Below are 27,352 nucleotides of genomic sequence, written 5' to 3'. Positions count from 1 at the left end.
AACCTGTTACCTACCCAGACTGCTCTCCTCCAGGTATAACTCCACTGTAGTCAACCTGTTACCTACCCAGACTGCTCTCCTCCAGGTATAACTCTACTGTAACCCTGTTACCTACCCAGACTGCTCTCCTCCAGATATAACTCTACTGTAGTCAACCTGTTACCTACCCAGACTGCTCTCCTCCAGGTATAACTCTACTGTAACCCTGTTACCTACCCAGACTGCTCTCCTCCAGGTATAACTCTACTGTCAACCTGTTACCTACCCAGACTGCTCTCCTCCAGGTATAACTCTACTGTAACCAACCTGTTACCTACCCAGACTGCTCTCCTCCAGGTATAACTCTACTGTAACCCTGTTACCTACCCAGACTGCTCTCCTCCAGGTATAACTCTACTGTAGTCAACCTGTTACCTACCCAGACTGCTCTCCTCCAGGTATAACTCTACTGTAGTCAACCTGTTACCTACCCAGACTGCTCTCCTCCAGGTATAACTCTACTGTAGTCAACCTGTTACCTACCCAGACTGCTCTCCTCCAGGTATAACTCTACTGTAGTCAACCTGTTACCTACCCAGACTGCTCTCCTCCAGGTATAACTCTACTGTAGTCAACCTGTTACCTACCCAGACTGCTCTCCTCCAGGTATAACTCTACTGTAGTCAACCTGTTACCTACCCAGACTGCTCTCCTCCAGGTATAACTCTACTGTAGTCAACCTGTTACCTACCCAGACTGCTCTCCTCCAGGTATAACTCTACTGTAGTCAACCTGTTACCTACCCAGACTGCTCTCCTCCAGGTATAACTCTACTGTAGTCAACCTGTTACCTACCCAGACTGCTCTCCTCCAGGTATAACTCTACTGTAACCAACCAGTTACCTACCCAGACAGCTTTCCCCCAAGCCAAATCCAACTGGGCACCTAAATGCTCTCTCCAGGAACTTCGTTCAACTAAGAATGTTCCATCACCATAGCCCCAAAACACATTTCCACCATAAATGCGTAATTTCCCAAGGACATTTTTTTTTATTTTTTTTATTTTACCTTTATTTAACCAGGCAAGTCAGTTAAGAACAAATTCTTATTTTCAATGACGGCCTGGGAACAGTGGGTTAACTGCCTTGTTCAGGGGCAGAACGACAGATTTGTACCTTGTCAGCTCGGGGGTTTGAACTCGCAACCTTCCGGTTACTAGTCCAACGCTCTAACCACTAGGCTACGCTGCCGCCCCCCACATATAACATAAACAATGGTTTTACATAAACACACTTCAATAACTTGTGACATAACTTCTACTTTAAGTCTCACAATACACATTCATGAAGTAGTTGACCCCGGTGGATAATTCATCACGTTCACAATACACATTCATGAAGTAGTTGACCCCGGTCGATAATTCATCACGTTCACAATACACATTCATGAAGTAGTTGACCCCGGTGGATAATTCATCACGTTCACAATACACATTCATGAAGTAGTTGACCCCGGTCGATAATTCATCACGTTCACAATACACATTCATGAAGTAGTTGACCCCGGTCGATAATTCATCACGTTGGTTATTCCAGTCCGCCGATGAATGTTCCTTGATGACTCGTGGACTAACCCTAACCCCTAACCCTAACCCTATTTACAGAATAATAACTCGTGGACTAACCCTAACCCTATTTACAGAAAAATGACTTGTGGACTAACCCTAACCCTATTTACAGAATAATGACTTGTGGACTAACCCTAACCCTAACCCTATTTACAGAATAATAACTTGTGGACTAACCCTAACCCTATTTACAGAATAATGACTCGTGGACTAACCCTAACCCTATTTACAGAATAATGACTCGTGGACTAACCCTAACCCTATTTACAGAATAATGACTCGCGGACTAACCCTAACCCTATTCCTATTTACAGAATAATGACTCGTGGACTAACCCTAACCCTAACCCTATTTACAGAATAATGACTCGTGGACTAACCCTAAACCTAACCCTATTTACAGAATAATGACTCGTGGACTAACCCTAACCCTAACCCTATTTACAGAATAATGACTCGTGGACTAACCCTAACCCCAACCCTATTTACAGAATAATAACTTGTGGACTAACCCTAACACTATTTACAGAATAATGACTCGCGGACTAACCCTAACCCTATCCCTATTTACAGAATAATGACTCGTGGACTAACCCTAACCCTAACCCTATTTACAGAATAATGACTTGTGGACTAACCCTAAACCTAACCCTATTTACAGAATAATGACTCGTGGACTAACCCTAACCCTAACCCTATTTACAGAATAATGACTCGTGGACTAACCCTAACCCTAACCCTATTTACAGAATAATAACTCGTGGACTAACCCTAACACTATTTACAGAATAATAAATTGTGGACTAACCCTAACCCTATTTACAGAATAATAACTCGTGGACTAACCCTAACCCTATTTACAGAATAATGACTCGTGGACTAACCCTAACCCTATTTACAGAATAATGACTCGTGGACTAACCCTAACCCTATTTACAGAATAATGACTCGTGGACTAACCCTAACCCTAACCCTATTTACAGAATAATGACTTGTGGACTAACCCTAACCCTATTTACAGAATAATAACTTGTGGACTAACCCTAACCCTATTTACAGAATAATGACTTGCGGACTAACCCTAACCCTATTTACAGAATAATGACTCGTGGACTAACCCTGACCCTATTTACAGAATAATGACTCGTGGACTGACCCTAACCCCCTAACCCTAACCCTATTTATAGAATAATGACTCGTGGACTAACCCTAACCCTATTTACAGAATAATGACTTGTGGACTAACCCTAACCCTATTTACAGAATAATGACTCATGGACTAACCCTAACCCTAACCCTATTTACAGAATAATGACTCGTGGACTAACCCTAACCCTTACCCTATTTACAGAATAATGACACGTGGACTAACCCTAACCCTATTTACAGAATAATAACTCGTGGACTAACCCTAACCCTATTAACAGAATAATGACTTGTGGACTAACCCTAACCCTATTTACAGAAAAATAACTTGTGGACTAACCCTAACCCTATTAACAGAATAATGACTTGTGGACTAACCCTAACCCTATTTACAGAATAATGACTCGTGGACTAACCCTAACCCTATTTACAGAATAATGACTCGTGGACTAACCCTAACCCTATTTACAGAATAATGACTCGTGGACTAACCCTAACCCTATTTACAGAATAATGACTCGTGGACTAACCCTAACCCTATTTACAGAATAATGACACGTGGACTAACCCTAACCCTATTTACAGAATAATGACTCGTGGTCTAACCCTAACCCTAACCCTATTTACAGAATAATGACTCGTGGACTAACCCTAACCCTATTAACATAATAATGACTTGTGGACTAACCCTAACCCTATTTACAGAATAATGACTCGTGGACTAACCCTAACCCTATTTACAGAATAATGACTCGTGGACTAACCCTAACCCTATTTACAGAATATTGACTCGCGGACTAACCCTAACCCTATTTACAGAATAATGACTCGTGGACTAACCCTAACCCTATTTACAGAATAATGACTCGTGGACTAACCCTAACCCTATTTACAGAATAATGACTCATGGACTAACCCTAACCCTATTTACAGAATAATGACTTGTGGACTAACCCTAACCCTATTTACAGAATAATGACTCGTGGACTAATTTGCCTCATGTGTAATGCACACTGTCACTTCAACAAGGAAACAGCACTTCAGACAGAGAGGTTAAATGATATGATTATACTGCACTAATTACTTTCATAATTATTCTGGTAATATACTTCACATTGCTCGAGCATGAACGTTTAAATGGGCAGCTTTATACACGGTAGAAACTTTGTTAACATTGTTAACAAGTTACATTGTTTTAGTAACTGGGTGCGCACTCAATTTATGTCAAACGGAATGCGCGACTAAATCCAACGCTCTCTCTGGTTTCAGGACTATCGACTTTCCCTTGAAGAGATACAATTCCTTCAACCAATCATTTGTTTCAGTGTCATTGTCTACAAGTCATGGACATGCGCTCTATGACATGTGTATATATATATATATATATATATATATATATATATATATATATATATATATAAATAAACAAGGAACTGATTGATCCAGTCACACGGTATGGTTGTTTAAAAAGAGCAAAAGGAGGAAACGGAAGCTTCAGGATTATTTTGATAATTTTTTATTTGTCTTTAGAAACCTATTGCGTTCACCGCCGGTAATACCGTCTACCCCGGTAAGGTACAGGAAGAGCATGAAGGTATGAAAATCTCCCCTAGCATCCAGCATGTCTTTTGTCCTGAGCGGAGTGGGTGAAAAATAATCTGAAACTCAACCAAAACAAACAACAAATGCATCCAACACGTTTGTAGAGTCACAAGATTGATATAGTTAATGTGTGCTATGAACATGGGACCAAATACTAAACTTTTGACTACTTTAATACATAGAAGTGAATTTGTCCCAGTACTTTTAGTCTCCTAATATGGGGGGCTATGTACAAAAAGTGATGTAATTTCTAAATGTTTCACCCGATATGGATTAAAACACCCTCATATTAAAGCTGACAGTCTGCACTTTAACCCCATAGTCATTGTATCATATCAAATCTAAAGTGCTGGAATACAAAGCCAAAACAACAACACAATGGATAACTATCTCAATACTTTTGGCGCTCACTGTATGTATTCAGTGTTACTAATGTCTGATAGGACGGACATGTATTCAGTGTTACTAAAGTCTGATAGGACGGACATGTATTCAGTGTTACTAATGTCTGATAGGACGGACATGTATTCAGTGTTACTAAAGTCTGATAGGACGGACATGTATTCAGTGTTACTAAAGTCTGATAGGACGGACATGTATTCAGTGTTACTAATGTCTGATAGGACGGACATGTATTCAGTGTTACTAATGTCTGATAGGACGGACATGTATTCAGTGTTACTAATGTCTGATAGGACGGACATGTATTCAGTGTTACTAAAGTCTGATAGGACGGACATGTATTCAGTGTTACTAATGTCTGATCAGACGGACATGTATTCAGTGTTACTAATGTCTGATAGGACGGACATGTATTCAGTGTTACTAATGTCTGATAGGATGACTATGAATTCTTCTCTCTCCCTCTGAAGGGGAGAAACAGAAAGGGAGAGGGACAGCGAGAGAAAATAACAAAGAGGAGAGAATACTCTCTCGTCCCTTCATCCCAGAATACTAGCCTCTCTCGTCCCTTCATCCCAGAATACTAGCCTCTCTCGTCCCTTCACCCCAGAATACTCTCTCGTCTTTTCATCCCACCCAGATCCATCTGTAAAATTCACACATCATTAATATCTCTCTATCTATCTCTGATATTTGTTTTTCCTTTTAAACTCATCTGTGTTATTCTTTTTTGAATCCACAGAAAGCTCAGAGTTTATGAGATGGTCTATCAGTCAGTCAGTCAGTCGGTCGGTCAGCCAGTAAACTAATATTTATCTTTGGTCAGAGAGAGAGTGAAAGGATTAGACAGTCACAGCTGCAATGTTTGTCTTTTCTCTTCCGGGGGTGGGTGGGTGTTTGAGGTGGGAATGAGGGTGTAGGGGTGAGTGGCTCTCTGTGTTACTGACACACACTACATACACATGCACTGTTAGACACACAAGCTATGTGTCAGATCCCCATAGGAGTACGGGGGAAGGGAGTGTTGTAAAGGGACTCGCCATTTTGGGCAACCACCAATTAACTCTAATGCTGCTGAAGGGAAGGCAAGAAAGAGTAGACTTGAATGAGGGAATGGTATAAAGGAGGGGTTCATTAAGGGGATAAGGTTAATGAGTTATTTGTATGGTTGACTGACAAACTCCAGCTTTAAAAGGTTACACCCATCTACACATTTACCCTTTGGTGTGAAGCAAGAGGGTGGAGAGGGGGAGGAAGAGAAAGAGGGGGAGAAAGAGAGAGAGGGTGCTGAGAGGGATCCCAAATAGGATCTGGCTAAACACACTCTATTCAGTTATAGAATTCATTGCCCTGTCTGGTAGTGAGGTCTGCGGTCCGCTCACCAACCAAGAATTCACAAAATGGGACACCAAATTGAGATTCTGCATGCAGAATTCTGCAAAAAATTATGTTTACAACGTAAAACACCAAATAATGCATGTAGAGCAGAATTAGGACAATACACGCTACTCCCCCAAAAATAGCAATCAATTCTACAACCACCTAAATGGAAGCGATTCCCAAACCTTTCATAACAAAGCCATCACCTACAGAGAGATGAACATCGAGAAGAGTGAGCATAGCCTTGTATGACCATATTAGAGACACACAGGGGGGTAGTGAGAGAGAGAGAGGGGGGTGAATGAGGTGGAAACGGAGCTGCACTTCCTAACCTCCTGACAAATATATGACCATATTTCCCTCAAATTACACAGATCTACTGGGTGAAATTCCCCAGTGTTACATCACAGCAGCAAGATGTGTGACCTGTTGCCACAAGAAAACGGTCAACCAGTGAAGAACAACCACCATTGTAAATACAACCCATATTTATGCTTATTTATTTTCCCTTTTGTACTTTAACTATTTGCACATCGTTACAACACTGTATATAGACATAATGACATGTGAAATCTCTTTTCCTTTGGAACTTCTATGAGTGTAATGTTTACTGTTTATTATCTATTTAACTCTTGTTTATCATTTATTTCACTTGCTTTGGCAATGTAAACATATGTTTTTTTTATATTTGTTTAACCTTTATTTAACTACGAAAGTCAGTTAAGAACATTTGATATTTTCTTCCTCAGTGAAAAACGCACAATTCTGTGTTAACATGACACCTAAGTTTAACTTGCTATCTAAGTAAGTGGCTGAATTAATAAGGTGACGTGGCATTATATTTTGTTAGCTTTTTGTCGTGTTTGAGAAGGCAAAGCCCTTTGGTTGAGTTATTTGTAAAGCTCAAATCAAATCAAATTGTGTTTGTCACATGCACCAAATACAACAGGTGTAGACAGTAAATTGCTTACTTAAAAGCCCTTAACCAACAATTCTTTAAGAAGTTAAGAATAACAATTAAAAAAACTGTTAAATAAAAAACTGAAAATAAAATTAACAAACAATTAAACAGCAGCAGTAAAATAACAATAGCGAGAGTCAATGTGCGGGGGCACCGGTTAGTCGAGGTAATTGAGGTAATATGTATTTGTAGGTAGAGTTAAAGTGGCTATGCATAGATAATAAACAGAGAGTAGCAGCAGAGTAAAACAGGGGTCTGGGTAGCCCTTTGATTAGCTGCTCAGGAGTCTTATGGCTTGGGGGTAGAAGCTTAAGAAGACTTTTGGACCTCGACTTGCCGTGCGGTAGCAGAGAGAACAGTCTATAACTGACTGGGGTGGCTGGAGTCTGACAATTGTTAGGGCCTTCCTCTGACACCGTCTGGTATAGAGGTCCTGGATGGCAGGAAGCTGGGCCCCAGTGATGTACTGGGCCGTATGCACTACCCTCTGTAGAGCCTTGCGGTCGGAGGGAGAGCAGTTGCCATAAAAGCCAGTGATGCAACCTGCTCCTCCACCTCCTCTACCTCCTTCATCTCTTCTACCTCCTCTGCCTCCACCTCCTATACTCCTCCCCTGCTCCTCCACCTCCTCCCTCTTCTACCTCCTCTGCCTCCACCTCCTATACTCTTCCCCTGCTCCTCCACCTCCTCCATCTCTTCTACCTCCTCTGCCTCCACCTCCTATACTCCTCCCCTGCTCCTCCACCTCCTCCATCTCTTCTACCTCCTCTGCCTCCACCTCCTATACTCCTCCCCTGCTCCTCCACCTCCCCTGCTCCTCCACCTCCCCTGCTCCTTTACCTCCTCTGCTCCTCCACCTCCCCTGCTCCTTTACCTCCTCTGCCTCCACCTCCTATACTCCTCCCCTGCTCCTTCATCTCCTCTGCTCCTCCATCTCTTCCACCTCCTATACTCCTCCCCTGCTCCTCCACCTCCCCTGCTCCTCCACCTCCTCTGCCTCCACCTCCGATACTCCTCCCCTGCTCCTCCACCTCCCCTGCTCCTCCACCTCCTCCATCTCTTCCACATCCTTTGCCTCCACCTCCTATACTCCTCCCCTGCTCCTCTACCTCCTCCATCTCTTCTACCTCCTCTGCCTCCACCTCCTATACTCCTCCCCTGCTCCTCCACCTCCCCTGCTCCTTTACCTCCTCTGCTCCTCCACCTCCCCTGCTCCTTTACCTCCTCTGCCTCCACCTCCTATACTCCTCCCCTGCTCCTTCACCTCCCCTGCTCCTACATCTCTTCCACCTCCTATACTCCTCCCCTGCTCCTCCACCTCCTCCATCTCTTCCACCTCCTCTGCCTCCACCTCCTATACTCCCCTGCTCCTCCACCTCCCCTGCTCCTCCATCTCTTCCACCTCCTCTGCCTCCTCCTCCTATACTCCTCCCATGCTCCTCCACCTCCCCTGCTACTTCACCTCCCCGCCCGTCTGGAACAACAAGCAGAGTGCACCGCCTCTCCTGGGCCGCATGAGCCCCATTGAAGTTGAAAAAAATATGTTTTTCTTTAAAACACAAGTATTTCGACTTTCGGGGAAGGGATTTCCGTAAAAAAATGTTATGTCATATAATGTATTTGAATAGTGAAATATTTTCAAATGCCCATCCTTCTATCTCGTTCTGTTATATCCCTGTATCTGTTTCTCTCTGTCTGGTCCAACCTCTTCACCATTATGGGGGTTAAGTTCCACAGTACAAGACATGCTATGTTGTGAAGGGATTTGGACTGTAGCAACTGTTCTCTCTTTCTATATATCTGTTCAATTCTCCTGTCGTTCTCATGGCAGCTCCATTCTGCACCATACCACTAATTTGAGAAATTTCGAGTACAAAGACATAATTAGAGTAACTAATTTGCTGAAGAGTCCACAGCTCAGGGATCCTCCGCAGTTCAACCACACGCCTACCTGAAGAGACTAAAATAGGAAGCAGCTGTCAAGACAACGCTGGTTATTCAGATCTGTAAGTTAGAGAGAGAGAGAGAGAGACAAACATCAAATTGAGACTCTGCATGCAGAATTCTGCAAAATGTAAATCACCAAATAATGCATAAAGAGCAGCATTAGGCAGATACCAGCCAATGATCAAAATCCAGAAAATAGCGGTTAAATTCTACAACCACCTAAAAGGAAGCGATTCCCAAACCTCCCATAACAAAGCCATCACCTACAGAGAGATGAACCTGGAGAAGAGTCCCCGAAGCAAGCTGGTCCTGGGGCTCTGTTCACAAACACAAACACACCCCACAGAGCCCCAGGACATCAACACCATTAGACCCAATCAAATCATGAGAAAACGAAAAGATAATGACTTGACACATTGGAAAGAGTTAACAACGATTCTGCTGAAGTCTCCAATCATGTAAAATGATGTAGAATTGGATGAAATAGTGTTAATAAAAGGCCCCGTTTCCAAAACCTTAAAATAAATGTCCCTTTGTGTGCAACTTCTGTAAGCACCTTTACTCTACTTCTCTATGCCACTACAGAAAAGCTGCTAATACATGTAATGCTTCATAAAGTTGTTTAAAACGTTTATTTTTTATTTTTAATGCATCCCGATACCTCAGATCACCCCCCTTCTCGGTGAAAGTGCAGGGCGCCAAATTCAATCAACAGAAATATCATAATTCAAATTCCTCAAATTTTACACCATTTTAAAAGATAAACTTCTCCTTAATCCAACCACAGTGTCCGATTTCCAAAATGCTTTAAGGTGAACGCATACCACGCGATTATGTTAGGTCAGTGCCTAGTCACAGAAAAACATAGCCATTTTCCAGCCAAAGAGAGGAGTCACAAAAAGCAGAAATATAGATAAAATGAATCACTAACCTTTGATGATCATCATCAGATGACACTCATAGGACTTCATGTACACAATTACATGTATGTGTTGTTCGTTAATATTTGTTGTAATATGTGTTGTAAGTGTTGTAAGTTAATATTTATATCCAAAAATCTCAGTTTATATTGGCGCGTTGTGTTCAGCAATGTTTTGCCTCCAAAACATCTGGTGATTTTGCAGAGAGCCACATCAATTTACAGGAGTACTCATCCTAAACGTTGATGAAAGATACAATTTTTTTTGCATAGGATTAAAGATAAACTTCTCCTTCTCGTGTTTTTCTGTGACTAGGTACTGACCTAACATCATCTTTTGGTGTGCTTTCGTCGTAAAGCCTTTTTGAAATCGGACACTGTAGTGGGATTAGAAGTTGTTGTTAATACCTTACAGATTATGAAATGGCAGGCTACTTTGACGCTGACAATCTGAGATCAATAAAAATGACATTGTCTGGAGTCCATCAATAGCCTAGGCCTAGGTGTGTGGAGACACAGTGTAGGCTAAAATATGAGGAGGAAATTATAGTTCTAAAAATGCTTTCCAGTTTCACTGACTCACCCCATGATGCACAGCTCGTTCACTGCAGATGGCCGACACACTCGTGCCAAAACCCTCTTTTGTTTTACTTTGTAAAACAATACAGTTCTTTCAATACGTCTATTTGGGAGTTGATAACTTGGTAGCCTACAGACAGATCAGTTTTCTCTTTTCATCAGGATTTGCTTTCGATCCTGTGTTTTCCAGTGATTGTATTTTAAATATTGCAAAAGGCCTGTGTTGGCTACATGCTGTTCTCTGAGAGATACAGGCGCACTTCTCTCTCTCACTACAGCAATGGCCATGTGTTGGTTGAAGGCTACAGCAATGGCCACGTGTTGGTTGAAGGCTAAAATGTTACGCAAACCAACACAAATCAATTGTTAGGATATCAGTCCAAACCATAAACCCGGGCACAACACGAATCAACTGGGTAGGAAGGAACAAACACAAGATCACATATGGACATTAGTATTTGAATACTTCCAAGAGCCCAGTCAAACTGAAATGAATAGCCTGGGCCTTTATTTGCTGAAATAACTGAAAAGGTGCCTATTAGGGACAGGCGCCTATTAGGGACAGGCGTCTATTAGGGACAAGCGCTTATTAGGGACAGGCTCTTATTAGGGACAGGCTTCTATTAGAGACAGGAGCTTATTAGGGACAGGCGCCTATTAGAGACAGGCTTCTATTAGAGACAGGCGTCTATTAGAGACAGGCATCTATTAGAGACAGGCGCTTACTAAAGACAGGCATTTACTAAAGACATGCTTTTATTAGAGACAGGTGTCTAGTAGAGACAGGCTTCTACTACAAACAGGCTTCTATTAGAGACAGGGTCTTACTAAAGACAGGTGTCTATTAGAGACAGGCGTCTATTAGAGACAGGCATCTATTAGAGACAGGGGCTTACTAAAGACAGGCTTCTATTAGAGACAGGCATCTATTAGAAACAGAGGCTTACTAAAGACAGGCTTCTATTAGAGACAGGCGCTTACAGTGCTTAGGACTTTCCCAGTGCTACTACGGTAGAAAGTCCAGACCAGGTCTCCACCGTGCGCATTCCCCCCCGAGTATGCCGATTTGGTTTTGCCTTCTCCAAAAAGAAGGCGACTCAATTACCACCCCATCGACGGGGATAAATCTCCTGGTAGACGCTGCACTTCCCAGGAGTTACGTGTATCCCCTGTCACAAGCGGAGACGGCGGCTATGGAAACATATGTCTCCGAATCCCTGCGTCAAGGGTACATTCGGTCCTCCACTTCTCCCGCCTCCTCAAGTTTCTTTTTGTGAAGAAGGAGGGAGGTCTGCTTCCGTGTATTGACTATCAGGGTCTAAATCAAATCATGGTGAGCCCTAGGACCATGCCCCAGGACTACCTGACATGATGACTCCTTGCTGTCCCCAGTCCACCTGACCGTGCTGCTGCTCCAGTTTCAACTGTTCTGCCTTATTATTATTCGACCATGCTGGTAATTTATGAACATTTGAACATCTTGGCCATGTTCTGTTATAATCTCCACCCGGCACAGCCAGAAGAGGACTGGCCACCCCACATAGCCTGGTTCCTCTCTAGGTCTCTTCCTAGGTTTTGGCCTTTCTAGGGAGTTTTTCCTAGCCACCGTGCTTCTACACCTGCATTGCTTGCTGTTTGGGGTTTTAGGCTGGGTTTCTGTACAGCACTTTGAGATATCAGCTGATGTAAGAAGGGCTATTTAAATACATTTGATTTGATTTGATATTTGGTAGTGAGAGGAAACGCCAACCGGATGCTTCACATTTATACATCCGGTGAACTATCTGGCTCATTGTTCCATCATTATACAGCCTAATGTTAATTAACGTTAGTTATTACATAGTTATACAGTCCAACGTTTGTTATTACAAGGTTGTTGTACAGTCTAACGTCAGTCATTACATAGTTGCTACTGGTACATAGACTAGAATCCAGAGTTGTTCCCCGCCTGTCTGTGTAGACAGTAACAAAAACACAGAACAAGATCAGGACAGGATCAGAACAGGATCAGAACAGGATCAGGACAGGATCAGAACAAGATCAGAACAAGACAGGATCAGAACAAGACAGGATCAGAACAGGATCAGGACAGGATCAAGACAGGATCAGGACAGGATCAGAACAGGATCAGGACAGGATCAGAACAAGACAGGATCAGAACAGGATCAGGACAGGATCAGAACAGACCAGGAGAGTTCACATCCTGATACACCAATTAGCTTCCAGCCCTGTCATCTAGCTGCTCCCTCTCTGCTCCTAGCAGTCATGTTGTGAATATGTACATGGTGAGCAGAGAAGAGGACAGGAACTAGAGGCCATGTCAGAGTGTTGGGACAGAGCCCAGACCTTCCAGAGAGGAGAAGAACGAGAGGCCATGTCAGAGTGTTGAGACAGAGCTCAGACCTTCCAGAGAGGAGAAGAACGAGAGGCCATGTCAGAGTGTTGAGACAGAGCTCAGACCTTCCAGAGAGAAGAACGAGAGGCCATGTCAGTGTTGACACAGAGCTCAGACCTTCTAGAGAAGAGAAGAACGAGAGGCCATGTCAGAGTGTTGAGACAGAGCGCAGACCTTCTAGAGAGGAGAAGAACGAGAGGCCATGTCAGTGTTGGGACAGAGCTCAGACCTTCCAGAGAGGAGAAGAACGAGAGGCCATGTCAGAGTGTTGAGACAGAGCTCAGACCTTCCAGAGAGGAGAAGAACGAGAGGCCATGTCAGAGTGTTGAGACAGAGCTCAGACCTTCCAGAGAGAAGAACGAGAGGCCATGTCAGAGTGTTGACACAGAGCTCAGACCTTCTAGAGAAGAGAAGAACGAGAGGCCATGTCAGAGTGTTGAGACAGAGCTCAGACCTTCCAGAGAGAAGAACGAGAGGCCATGTCAGAGTGTTGACACAGAGCTCAGACCTTCTAGAGAGGAGAAGAACGAGAGGCCATGTCAGAGTGTTGAGACAGAGCTCAGACCTTCCAGAGAGAAGAACGAGAGGCCATGTCAGAGTGTTGACACAGAGCTCAGACCTTCTAGAGAAGAGAAGAACGAGAGGCCATGTCAGAGTGTTGAGACAGAGCTCAGACCTTCTAGAGAGGAGAAGAACGAGAGGCCATGTCAGTGTTGAGACAGAGCCCAGACCTTCCAGTGAAGGGAATTCACAGTCTGGCTCCAGTCCAATCACAAAGCCATGTCTGAGTTTAGACTAATCAGAGGATAGCTCTTACAGTAATGCATTTCTGATTGGTCTGTTTGTGATTCATAACCGCCCTGCCTGATTCTATTACCGACACAAATTTCTAGAATGGGGAATTATTCAGAAAGACATGTATAACCTTTATTTAACTAGGCAAGTCAGTTAAGAACAAATTCTTATTCACACTGACAGCCTAGATTAATAGATTTACACTGTTCTGTTTTGCCTCTTGGCTAGAGATTTAATTGTGGTCCTCTGTAACTCAGTTGGCATGGCATATGCGTGTAACACTAGGATTGTGGGTTTGATTCCAGGGCCCACTCATAATGTACGCAGAATGACTGTGTCTTTGGAGAAAGGCGTCTGCTAAATGACATGTACAGTGGGATCCACTCTTGATAAAGACGAGCAATAATGACTGTATAAATAAATAATGACTGTATAAATAAATAATGACTGTATAAATAAATAATGCAAATACTCAGCTGTAGTGTACATTTAAATAATAATAATAGGTAAATTAAATGTTATACTAATACAAGAAAGAGATTTTCTTTAAAACAAGTAATATTATTTTTCTCAAAAAGTTATGGGTCAATAATATTGACACCCCCCCCCCAAAAGATTATTAGAAATCAAGTAGTCAAGGGTTAAGTATTTGGTCCCAAATTCCAAGCAAGTAATGACTACTACTCAGGTCTCTCTTTATGTAGTGTTGTTGTCTCAGGTCTCTCTTTATGTAGTGTTGTTGTCTCAGGTCTCTCTTTATGTAGTGTTGTTGTCTCAGGTCTCTCTTTATGTAGTGTTGTTGTCTCAGGTCTCTCTTTATGTAGTGTTGTTGTCTCAGGTCTCTCTTTATGTAGTGTTGTTGTCTCAGGTCTCTCTTTATGTAGTGTTGTTGTCTCAGGTCTCTCTTTATGTAGTGTTGTTGTCTCAGGTCTCTCTTTATGTAGTGTTGTTGTCTCAGGTCTCTCTTTATGTAGTGTTGTTGTCTCAGGTCTCTCTTTATGTAGTGTTGTTGTCTCAGGTCTCTCTTTATGTAGTGTTGTTGTCTCAGGTCTCTCTTTATGTAGTGTTGTTGTCTCAGGTCTCTCTTTATGTAGTGTTGTTGTCTCAGGTCTCTCTTTATGTAGTGTTGTTGTCTCTCTTTATGTAGTGTTGTTGTCTCAGGTCTCTCTTTATGTAGTGTTGTCTTAGGTCTCTCTTTATGTAGTGTTGTCGTTGTCTCTTATTTCGTGTTGTGTGTTTTGTCCTATATTTATATATTGTTTTAATTTTTAATCCCTGTCCCCACAGGAGGCCTTTTGCCTTTTGGTAGGCCGTCATTGTAAATAAGAAATTGTTCTTAACTGACTTGCCTCGTTAAATAAAGTTTAAATAAATAAAAAATAATAACAATTAAATACATCAGGCTTGTTTGATGCATTTGCAGATCGTTTCAGATTATTTTGTGCCTAATATAATATATATATATAATTGAATGGTACATAATGTATTGTGTTCTTTCGTAAACACTTTTATTGTAAATAAGAATAGAATAAGAATAGTTTCTAAACAAATCTACATTAATGTGGATGCTACCATGATTACGAATAATCCTGAATGAACTGTGAATAATGATGAATGATGAATGAGAAAGTTACAAAGGGTCAAAGATCATATCCCCACGACATGCTAACCTCCCCTGTTATTGGTAATGGTGAGGAACAAAGATCATATCCCCAAGACATGCTAACCTCCCCTGTTATTGGTAATGGTGAGGAACAAAGATCATATCCCCAAGACATGCTAACCTCCCCTGTTATTGGTAATGGTGAGGAACAAAGATCATATCCCCAAGACATGCTACCCTCCCCTGTTATTGGTAATGGTGAGGAACAAAGATCATATCCCCAAGACATGCTAACCTCCCCTGTTATTGGTAATGGTGAGGAACAAAGATGATATCCCCAAGACATGCTAACCTCCCCTGTTATTGGTAATGGTGAGGAACAAAGATGATATCCCCAAGACATGCTACCCTCCCCTGTTATTGGTAATGGTGAGGAACAAAGATCATATCCCCAAGACATGCTAACCTCCCCTGTTATTGGTAATGGTGAGGAACAAAGATGATATCCCCAAGACATGCTAACCTCCCCTGTTATTGGTAATGGTGAGGAACAAAGATCATATCCCCAAGACATGCTAACCTCCCCTGTTATTGGTCAGTGGTTTTATACAGTCACTACTGCTGATCTTTGTCAACGGTGTCAATAACTTCAGACTCCCCTGTCTGTGTATATACACTGAGTGTACAAAACATTAGGAACCCCTGATTTTTCCATGACCAGGTGAGTCCAGGTGAAAGCTATGATCCCTTAGTGATGTCACTGGTTAAATCCACTTCAATCAGTGTAGATGAAGGGGAGGAGACAGGTGGTTAAAGAAGGATCTTTAAGCCTTGAGACATGTATTGCGTATGTATGCTATTCAGAGGGCAAGACAAAAGATTTAAGTGCCTTTGAACGGGGTATGGTAGTAGTTGCCAGGCGCACCGGTTTGTGTCAAGAACTGCAACGCTGCTGGGTTGTTCATGCTCACTAGTTTCCTGTGTGTATCAAGAATAGTCTACCACCCAGTCATCCTGGTTCTCTCTCTACACAGGGCAGTCAGCCTGGTTCTCTCTCTACACAGGGCAGTCAGCCTGGTTCTCTCTCTACACAGGGCAGTCAGCCTGGTTCTCTCTCTACACAGGGCAGTCAGCCTGGTTCTCTCTCTACAGGATAGTCAGCCTGGTTCTTTCTCTACACAGGGCAGTCAGCCTAGTTCTCTCTCTACAGGGCAGAGTCAGCCTGGTTCTCTCTCTCTACAGGGCAGTCAGCCTGGTTCTCTCTCTACAGGGCAGTCAGCCTGGTTCTCTCTCTCTACAGGTCAGTCAGCCTGGTTCTCTCTCTCTACAGGGCAGTCAGCCTGGTTCTCTCTCTACAGGGCAGTCAGCCTGGTTCTCTCTCTACAGGGCAGTCAGCCTGATTCTCTCTCTCTTACAGGGCAGACAGCCTGGTTCTCTCTCTCTACAGGGCAGTCAGCCTGGTTCAGACCCTCAGGGATGCTGTGGTTCTCTCTCTCTCTCCCTCCCCTATCTCTCTCTCCCGGTGGCCATGAAAAGCAATCAGTCTTATAGCCCAGAGTGCCCATCTCTCTCCTCCGCTCCTCTCATCTCCCTGGACTCTACCACTCTTTAATTACAGCACTCAGCAGCACAGAGGAGAAACACTGTACAGGCTGGGGCAGCATATATCTAGTAGGATACAGTAGAGCAGCTAGTGGCAGAGATATAGTAGTAGAGGTTACAATACAGAGATATAGTAGAAGAGGTTACAATACAGAGACAATACAGAGATATAGTAGTAGAGGTTACAATACAGAGATATAGTAGTAGAGGTTACAATACAGGGGTATAGTAGTAGAGGTTACAATACAGAGATATAGTAGTAGAGGTCCCAATACAGAAATAAAATAGAATAGGTTACAATACAGATATATAGTAGTAGAGGTTACAATACAGAGATATAGTAGTAGAGGTTACAATACAGAGACAATACAGAGATATAGTAGTAGAGGTTACAATACAGAGATATAGTAGAAGAGGTTACAATACAGAGACAATACAGAGATATAGTAGTATAGGTTACAATACAGAGATATAGAGAAGAGGTTACAATACAGAGATATAGTAGTAGAGGTCACAATACAGAGATATAGTAGTAGAGGTTACAATACAGAGATATAGTAGTAGAGGTTACAATACAGAGATATAGTAGTAGAGGTTACAATACAGAGATATAGTAGTAGAGGTTACAATACAGAGATATAGTAGTAGAGGTTACAATACAGAGATATAGTAGTAGAGGTTACAATACAGAGATATAGTAGTAGAGGTTACAATACAGAGATATAGTAGTAGAGGTTACAATACAGAGATATAGCAGAAGAGGTTACAATACAGAGACAATACAGAGATATAGTAGTATAGGTTACAATACAGAGATATAGTAGTAGAGGTTACAATACAGAGACAATACAGAGATATAGTAGTAGAGGTTACAATACAGAGATATAGTAGAATAAGTTACAATACAGAGACAATACAGAGATATAGTAGTAGAGGTTACAATACAGAGATATAGTAGTAGAGGTTACAATACAGAGATATAGTAGAAGAGGTTACAATACAGAGACAATACAGAGATATAGTAGTATAGGTTACAATACAGAGATATAGTAGTAGAGGTTACAATACAGAGATATAGTAGAAGAGGTTACAATACAGAGACAATACAGAGATATAGTAGTATAGGTCACAATACAGAGATATAGTAGTATAGGTTACAATACAGAGACAATACAGAGATATAGTAGTATAGGTTACAATACAGAGATATAGTAGTAGAGGTTACAATACAGAGACAATACAGAGATATAGTAGTAGAGGTTACAATACAGAGATATAGTAGAATAAGTTACAATACAGAGACAATACAGAGATATAGTAGTAGAGGTTACAATACAGAGATATAGTAGTAGAGGTTACAATACAGAGATATAGTAGAAGAGGTTACAATACAGAGACAATACAGAGATATAGTAGTATAGGTTACAATACAGAGATATAGTAGTAGAGGTTACAATACAGAGATATAGTAGAAGAGGTTACAATACAGAGACAATACAGAGATATAGTAGTATAGGTCACAATACAGAGATATAGTAGTATAGGTTACAATACAGAGATATAGTAGAAGAGGTTACAATACAGAGACAATACAGATATATAGAGAAGAGGTTACAATACAGAGAAGAGGTTACAATACAGATATATAGTAGTAGAGGTTACAATACAGAGACAATACAGAGATATAGAGAAGAGGTTACAATACAGAGATATAGTAGTAGAGGTCACAATACAGAGATATAGTAGTAGAGGTTACAATACAGAGATATAGTAGTAGAGGTTACAATACAGAGATATAGTAGTAGAGGTTACAATACAGAGATATAGTAGTAGAGGTTACAATACAGAGATATAGTAGTAGAGGTTACAATACAGAGATATAGTAGTAGAGGTTACAATACAGAGATATAGTAGAAGAGGTTACAATACAGAGATATAGTAGTATAGGTTACAATACAGAGATATAGTAGACGAGGTTACAATACAGAGACAATACAGATATATAGAGAAGAGGTTACAATACAGAGAAGAGGTTACAATACAGAGATATAGTAGTAGAGGTTACAATACAGAGACAATACAGAGATATAGAGAAGAGGTTACAATACAGAGATATAGTAGTAGAGGTTACAATACAGAGATATAGTAGAAGAGGTTACAATACAGAGACAATACAGATATATAGTAGTAGAGGTTACAATACAGAGATATAGTAGAAGAGGTTACAATACAGAGACAATACAGATATATAGTAGTAGAGGTTACAATACAGAGATATAGTAGAAGAGGTTACAATACAGAGACAATACAGAGATATAGAGAAGAGGTTACAATACAGAGATATAGTAGTAGAGGTCACAATACAGAGAGATAGTAGTAGAGGTTACAATACAGAGATATAGTAGTAGAGGTTACAATACAGAGATATAGTAGTAGAGGTTACAATACAGAGATATAGTAGTAGAGGTTACAATACAGAGATATAGTAGTAGAGGTTACAATACAGAGATATAGTAGTAGAGGTTACAATACAGAGATATAGTAGTAGAGGTTACAATACAGAGATATAGTAGTAGAGGTTACAATACAGAGATATAGTAGTAGAGGTTACAATACAGAGATATAGTAGTAGAGGTTACAATACAGAGACAATACAGAGATATAGTAGTAGAGGTTACAATACAGAGATATAGTAGTAGAGGTTACAATACAGAGACAATACAGAGATATAGTAGTAGAGGTTACAATACAGAGATATAGTAGTAGAGGTTACAATACAGAGATATAGTAGTAGAGGTTACAATACAGAGATATAGTAGTAGAGGTTACAATACAGAGATATAGTAGTAGAGGTTACAATACAGAGATATAGTAGTAGAGGTCCCAATACAGAGATATAGTAGTAGAGGTTACAATACAGAGATATAGTAGTAGAGGTCCCAATACAGAGATATAGTAGTAGAGGTTACAATACAGAGATATAGTAGTAGAGGTTACAATACAGAGATATAGTAGTAGAGGTTACAATACAGAGATATAGTAGTAGAGGTTACAATACAGAGATATAGTAGTAGAGGTTACAATACAGAGATATAGTAGTAGAGGTTACAATACAGAGATATAGTAGTAGAGGTTACAATACAGAGATATAGTAGTAGAGGTTACAATACAGAGATATAGTAGTAGAGGTTACAATACAGAGATATAGTAGTAGAGGTTACAATACAGAGATATAGTAGTAGAGGTTACAATACAGAGATATAGTAGTAGAGGTTACAATACAGAGATATAGTAGTAGAGGTTACAATACAGAGATATAGTAGTAGAGGTTACAATACAGAGATATAGTAGTAGAGGTTACAATACAGAGATATAGTAGTAGAGGTTACAATACAGAGATATAGTAGTAGAGGTTACAATACAGAGATATAGTAGTAGAGGTTACAATACAGAGATATAGTAGTAGAGGTTACAATACAGAGATATAGTAGTAGAGGTTACAATACAGAGATATAGTAGTAGAGGTTACAATACAGAGATATAGTAGTAGAGGTTACAATACAGAGATATAGTAGTAGAGGTTACAATACAGAGACAATACAGAGATATAGTAGTAGAGGTTACAATACAGAGATATAGTAGTAGAGGTTACAATACAGAGATATAGTAGTAGAGGTTACGATACAGAGATATAGTAGTAGAGGTTACAATACAGAGACAATACAGAGATATAGTAGTAGAGGTTACAATACAGAGACAATACAGAGATATAGTAGTAGAGGTCCCAATACAGAGATATAGTAGTAGAGGTTACAATACAGAGATATAGTAGTAGAGGTTACAATACAGCTATTCATTGGTTGCATGTTTCCTCACAATATTGTTTTGAACGTTCGTTTTGGACTAATGCCATATTGAACGTTCTACTAAACGCATCGTCAATGAGTGCTGATGAAGATTTAATCAAAGTGCATTACAGTGGCTTGGCTTACATTCAAAAGGAGGATAATAATTAGGAGCCCCTTTTGATGTTGCCAGATTGACTTTAGATGAAGTATAACATTAACTAGCTAGCTAAGATTCAGGGGAGGCCACCAGATTTTACCAAGCTAACGTTAGCATTGCTAGCTATTTTTGACAAACTTTGCTAGCTGATGACAACATTGCCACGTGTTTGAAGTAAATTTGGTGACTTGATAATGCTGGCAAAAAATGTTTCCTCCTAAATATTTGACTATTTTACCAACGTCAATGTATTTCCAGGAACTATAGTGTAATTTAGACTAAACAGTAGTTACCTCCATTCCAGAATGACTGGGCTGATCACCACTTCAAGGCACCACTATGGCTCTGCCAGGGCTGCGTGAGAACGGCCATAACAATGGCATGGACGAGACCGAGTGATGGAGGTGCAACCTATGACTATGGCAGAAGAAGTGACAATATAGGTCACTGAAAAGGATAGAAAAGCCCAGTCTCAATAGTGTAAATAACAGCATTGAAAAGTGACTGCAGAGTCAGTGGAAGGCTGCAGAGCAGGTCGACTGAGAGTAAATTAGAAGCTTGTGTCTTTATTGCTCCAGTACAACATAACGCCTCTACTGCCTTTCTTACCATCACAGAACCCTGACAGAACACAAACCTCTCTGACAGACGGACGGACGGAGTTCTGATCTGTGAACTATGAGGGGGGAAATGTGTAACATTGCATCGGACCCAGTCTCTAACTTCATTTCCATCAGCAGAAAACAGCTTTGTTACAGAGAACAAAGATAGTAATAAATAGAGAAGAGATGTGACTGAACACTGATACAACAGCTACACACAGCCTCTTTATCATAGAGCATCAGAGTGGAGATAGATATAGTTTGATATAATAGCTCCAGTCATTTAAGCCTTGGTATCCGTCATGTTCCTGTAAGGTTGGAAAGGCTGTCGGAGGACTGGACGGAAGAAGCCCTCTCTCGCCCTGCGTCCCACCTCCCCTCCACCGCCCTGGGGAAGCTAGCTAGCTATGCAGCAGACTGTGCCATCAGTCACACATCATGATGAAACCCTCGTCAACGTGTCAACTCAATTTACCCCTCTGATGCGATCTCTCTCTCTCTCTGTCTGTCTCTCTCTCACCCTGTCTCTCTCTCACCCTGTCTCTCTCTCTCAATTCAATTCAAGGGGCTTTATTGGCATGGGAAACGTGTTAACATTGCCAAAGCAAGTGAGGTAGATAATATACAAAAGTGAAATAATCTCTCTCTCTCTCTCTCTCTCTCTCTCTCTCTCTCTCTCTCTCTCTCTCTCTCTCTCTCTCTCTCTCTCCCCCCCCCCCCCCCCTCTCTCACTCACTCGGTCTCTCACTCACTCACTCTCTGTATGTCTCTCTCTCTCTCTCTCTCTCTCTCTCTCTCCCCCCCCCCCTCTCTCTCACTCACTCGGTCTCTCACTCACTCACTCTCTGTATGTCTCTCTCTCTCTCTCTCTCTCTCTCTCTCTCTCTCTCTCTCTCCCCCTCTCTCTCACTCTCTCTCTCTCTCTCATTTTTAGAATGGGTGTAAGTATTGTGGTTCTATTCCATTGAGAGGAATCAGAGCAAGACCTACTACATGAATGAACTGAGTCTGAGAAGGATGATGACGATGTACTGGCTACAGAATTACTCCTGAAGACCACCCCAACAGGACATGATGATGTACTGGCTACAGAATTACTCCTGAAGACCACCCCAACAGGACATGATGATGTACTGGTTATTATACAGAATTACTCCTGAAGACCAACCCAACAGGATATGATGATGTACTGGCTACAGAATTACTCCTGAAGACCAACCCAACAGGACATGATGATGTACTGGCTACAGAATTAATCCTGAAGACCACACCAACAGGACATGATGATGTACTGGCTACAGAATTACTCCTGAAGACCAACCCAACAGGACATGATGATGTACTGGCTACAGAATTACTCCTGAAGACCAACCCAACAGGACATGATGATGTACTGGCTACAGAATTACTCCTGAAGACCACCCCAACAGGACATGATGATGTACTGGCTACAGCATTACTCCTGAAGACCACCCCAACAGGACATGATGATACTGGTTATTATACAGAATTACTCCTGAAGACCACCCCAACAGGACATGATGATGTACTGGCTACAGAATTACTCCTGAAGACCAACCCAACAGGACATGATGATGTACTGGCTACAGAATTACTCCTGAAGACCACCCCAACAGGACATGATGATGTACTGGCTACAGAATTACTCCTGAAGACCACCCCAACAGGACATGATGATGTACTGGTTATTATACAGAATTACTCCTGAAGACCACCCCAACAGGACATGATGATGTACTGGCTACAGAATTACTCCTGAAGACCACCCCAACAGGACATGATGATGTACTGGTTATTATACAGAATTACTCCTGAAGACCACCCCAACAGGACATGATGATGTACTGGCTACAGAATTACTCCTGAAGACCAACCCAACAGGACATGATGATGTACTGGCTACAGAATTACTCCTGAAGACCACCCCAACAGGACATGATGATGTACTGGCTACAGAATTACTCCTGAAGACCACCCCAACAGGACATGATGATGTACTGGCTACAGAATTACTCCTGAAGACCACCCCAACAGGACATGATGATGTACTGGCTACAGAATTACTCCTGAAGACCACCCCAACAGGACATGATGATGTACTGGCTACAGAATTATTCCTGAAGACCACCCCAACAGGACATGATGATGTACTGGCTACAGAACTACTCCTGAAGACCACCCCAACAGGACATGATGATATACTGGCTACAGAATTACTCCTGAAGACCACCCCAACAGGACATGATGATGTACTGGCTACAGAATTACTCCTGAAGACCACCCCAACAGGACATGATGATGTACTGGCTACAGAATTACTCCTGAAGACCACCCCAACTGGACATGATGATGTACTGGTTACTTTACATAATTACTCCTGAAGACCACCCAAACAGGACATGATGATGTACTGGCTACATAATTACTCCTGAAGACCAACCCAACAGGACATGATGATGTACTGGTTATTTTACAGAATTACTCCTGAAGACCACCCCAACAGGACATGATGATGTACTGGCTACAGAATTACTCCTGAAGAACACCCCAACAGGACATGATGATGTACTGGCTACAGAATTACTCCTGAAGACCACCCCAACAGGACATGATGATGTACTGGCTACAGAATTACTCCTGAAGACCACCCCAACAGGACATGATGATGTACTGGCTACAGAATTATTCCTGAAGACCACCCCAACAGGACATGATGATGTACTGGCTACAGAACTACTCCTGAAGACCACCCCAACAGGACATGATGATATACTGGCTACAGAATTACTCCTGAAGACCACCCCAACAGGACATGATGATGTACTGGCTACAGAATTACTCCTGAAGACCACCCCAACAGGACATGATGATGTACTGGCTACAGAATTACTCCTGAAGACCACCCCAACTGGACATGATGATGTACTGGTTATTTTACAGAATTACTCCTGAAGACCACCCAAACAGGACATGATGATGTACTGGCTACATAATTACTCCTGAAGACCAACCCAACAGGACATGATGATGTACTGGTTATTTTACAGAATTACTCCTGAAGACCACCCCAACAGGACATGATGATGTACTGGCTACATAATTACTCCTGAAGACCACCCCAACAGGACATGATGATGTACTGGCTACAGAATTACTCCTGAAGACCACCCCAACAGGACATGATGATGTACTGGCTACAGAATTACTCCTGAAGACCACCCCAACAGGACATGATGATGTACTGGTTATTATACAGAATTACTCCTGAAGACCACCCCAAAAGGACATGATGATGTACTGGTTATTATACAGAATTACTCCTGAAGACCAACCCAACAGGATATGATGATGTACTGGCTACAGAATTACTCCTGAAGACCAACCCAACAGGACATGATGATGTACTGTCTACAGAATTAATCCTGAAGACCACACCAACAGGACATGATGATGTACTGGCTACAGAATTACTCCTGAAAACCAACCCAACAGGACATGATGATGTACTGGCTACAGAATTACTCCTGAAGACCAACCCAACAGGACATGATGATGTACTGGCTACAGAATTACTCCTGAAGACCACCCCAACAGGACATGATGATGTACTGGCTACAGAATTACTCCTGAAGACCACCCCAACAGGACATGATGATACTGGATATTATACAGAATTACTCCTGAAGACCACCCCAACAGGACATGATGATGTACTGGCTACAGAATTACTCCTGAAGACCAACCCAACAGGACATGATGATGTACTGGCTACAGAATTACTCCTGAAGACCACCCCAACAGGACATGATGATGTACTGGCTACAGAATTACTCCTGAAGACCACCCCAACAGGACATGATGATGTACTGGCTACAGAATTACTCCTGAAGACCACCCCAACAGGACATGATGATGTACTGGTTATTATACAGAATTACTCCTGAAGACCACCCCAACAGGACATGATGATGTACTGGCTACAGAATTACTCCTGAAGACCACCCCAACAGGACATGATGATGTACTGGCTACAGAATTATTCCTGAAGACCACCCCAACAGGACATGATGATGTACTGGCTACAGAACTACTCCTGAAGACCACCCCAACAGGACATGATGATATACTGGCTACAGAATTACTCCTGAAGACCACCCCAACAGGACATGATGATGTACTGGCTACAGAATTACTCCTGAAGACCACCCCAACAGGACATGATGATGTACTGGTTATTATACAGAATTACTCCTGAAGACCACCCCAAAAGGACATGATGATGTACTGGTTATTATACAGAATTACTCCTGAAGACCAACCCAACAGGATATGATGATGTACTGGCTACAGAATTACTCCTGAAGACCAACCCAACAGGACATGATGATGTACTGTCTACAGAATTAATCCTGAAGACCACACCAACAGGACATGATGATGTACTGGCTACAGAATTACTCCTGAAAACCAACCCAACAGGACATGATGATGTACTGGCTACAGAATTACTCCTGAAGACCAACCCAACAGGACATGATGATGTACTGGCTACAGAATTACTCCTGAAGACCACCCCAACAGGACATGATGATGTACTGGCTACAGAATTACTCCTGAAGACCACCCCAACAGGACATGATGATACTGGATATTATACAGAATTACTCCTGAAGACCACCCCAACAGGACATGATGATGTACTGGCTACAGAATTACTCCTGAAGACCAACCCAACAGGACATGATGATGTACTGGCTACAGAATTACTCCTGAAGACCACCCCAACAGGACATGATGATGTACTGGCTACAGAATTACTCCTGAAGACCACCCCAACAGGACATGATGATGTACTGGCTACAGAATTACTCCTGAAGACCACCCCAACAGGACATGATGATGTACTGGTTATTATACAGAATTACTCCTGAAGACCACCCCAACAGGACATGATGATGTACTGGCTACAGAATTACTCCTGAAGACCACCCCAACAGGACATGATGATGTACTGGCTACAGAATTATTCCTGAAGACCACCCCAACAGGACATGATGATGTACTGGCTACAGAACTACTCCTGAAGACCACCCCAACAGGACATGATGATATACTGGCTACAGAATTACTCCTGAAGACCACCCCAACAGGACATGATGATGTACTGGCTACAGAATTACTCCTGAAGACCACCCCAACAGGACATGATGATGTACTGGCTACAGAATTACTCCTGAAGACCACCCCAACTGGACATGATGATGTACTGGTTATTTTACAGAATTACTCCTGAAGACCACCCAAACAGGACATGATGATGTACTGGCTACATAATTACTCCTGAAGACCAACCCAACAGGACATGATGATGTACTGGTTATTTTACAGAATTACTCCTGAAGACCACCCCAACAGGACATGATGATGTACTGGCTACATAATTACTCCTGAAGACCACCCCAACAGGACATGATGATGTACTGGCTACAGAATTACTCCTGAAGACCACCCCAACAGGACATGATGATGTACTGGCTACAGAATTACTCCTGAAGACCACCCCAACAGGACATGATGATGTACTGGTTATTATACAGAATTACTCCTGAAGACCACCCCAAAAGGACATGATGATGTACTGGTTATTATACAGAATTACTCCTGAAGACCAACCCAACAGGATATGATGATGTACTGGCTACAGAATTACTCCTGAAGACCAACCCAACAGGACATGATGATGTACTGTCTACAGAATTAATCCTGAAGACCACACCAACAGGACATG

The sequence above is a fragment of the Oncorhynchus clarkii genome, chromosome 31 (assembly GCF_045791955.1).
Source record: "Oncorhynchus clarkii lewisi isolate Uvic-CL-2024 chromosome 31, UVic_Ocla_1.0, whole genome shotgun sequence".
NCBI lineage: Eukaryota > Metazoa > Chordata > Actinopteri > Salmoniformes > Salmonidae > Oncorhynchus > Oncorhynchus clarkii.
Note: the sequence above shows the minus strand (reverse complement) of the source record.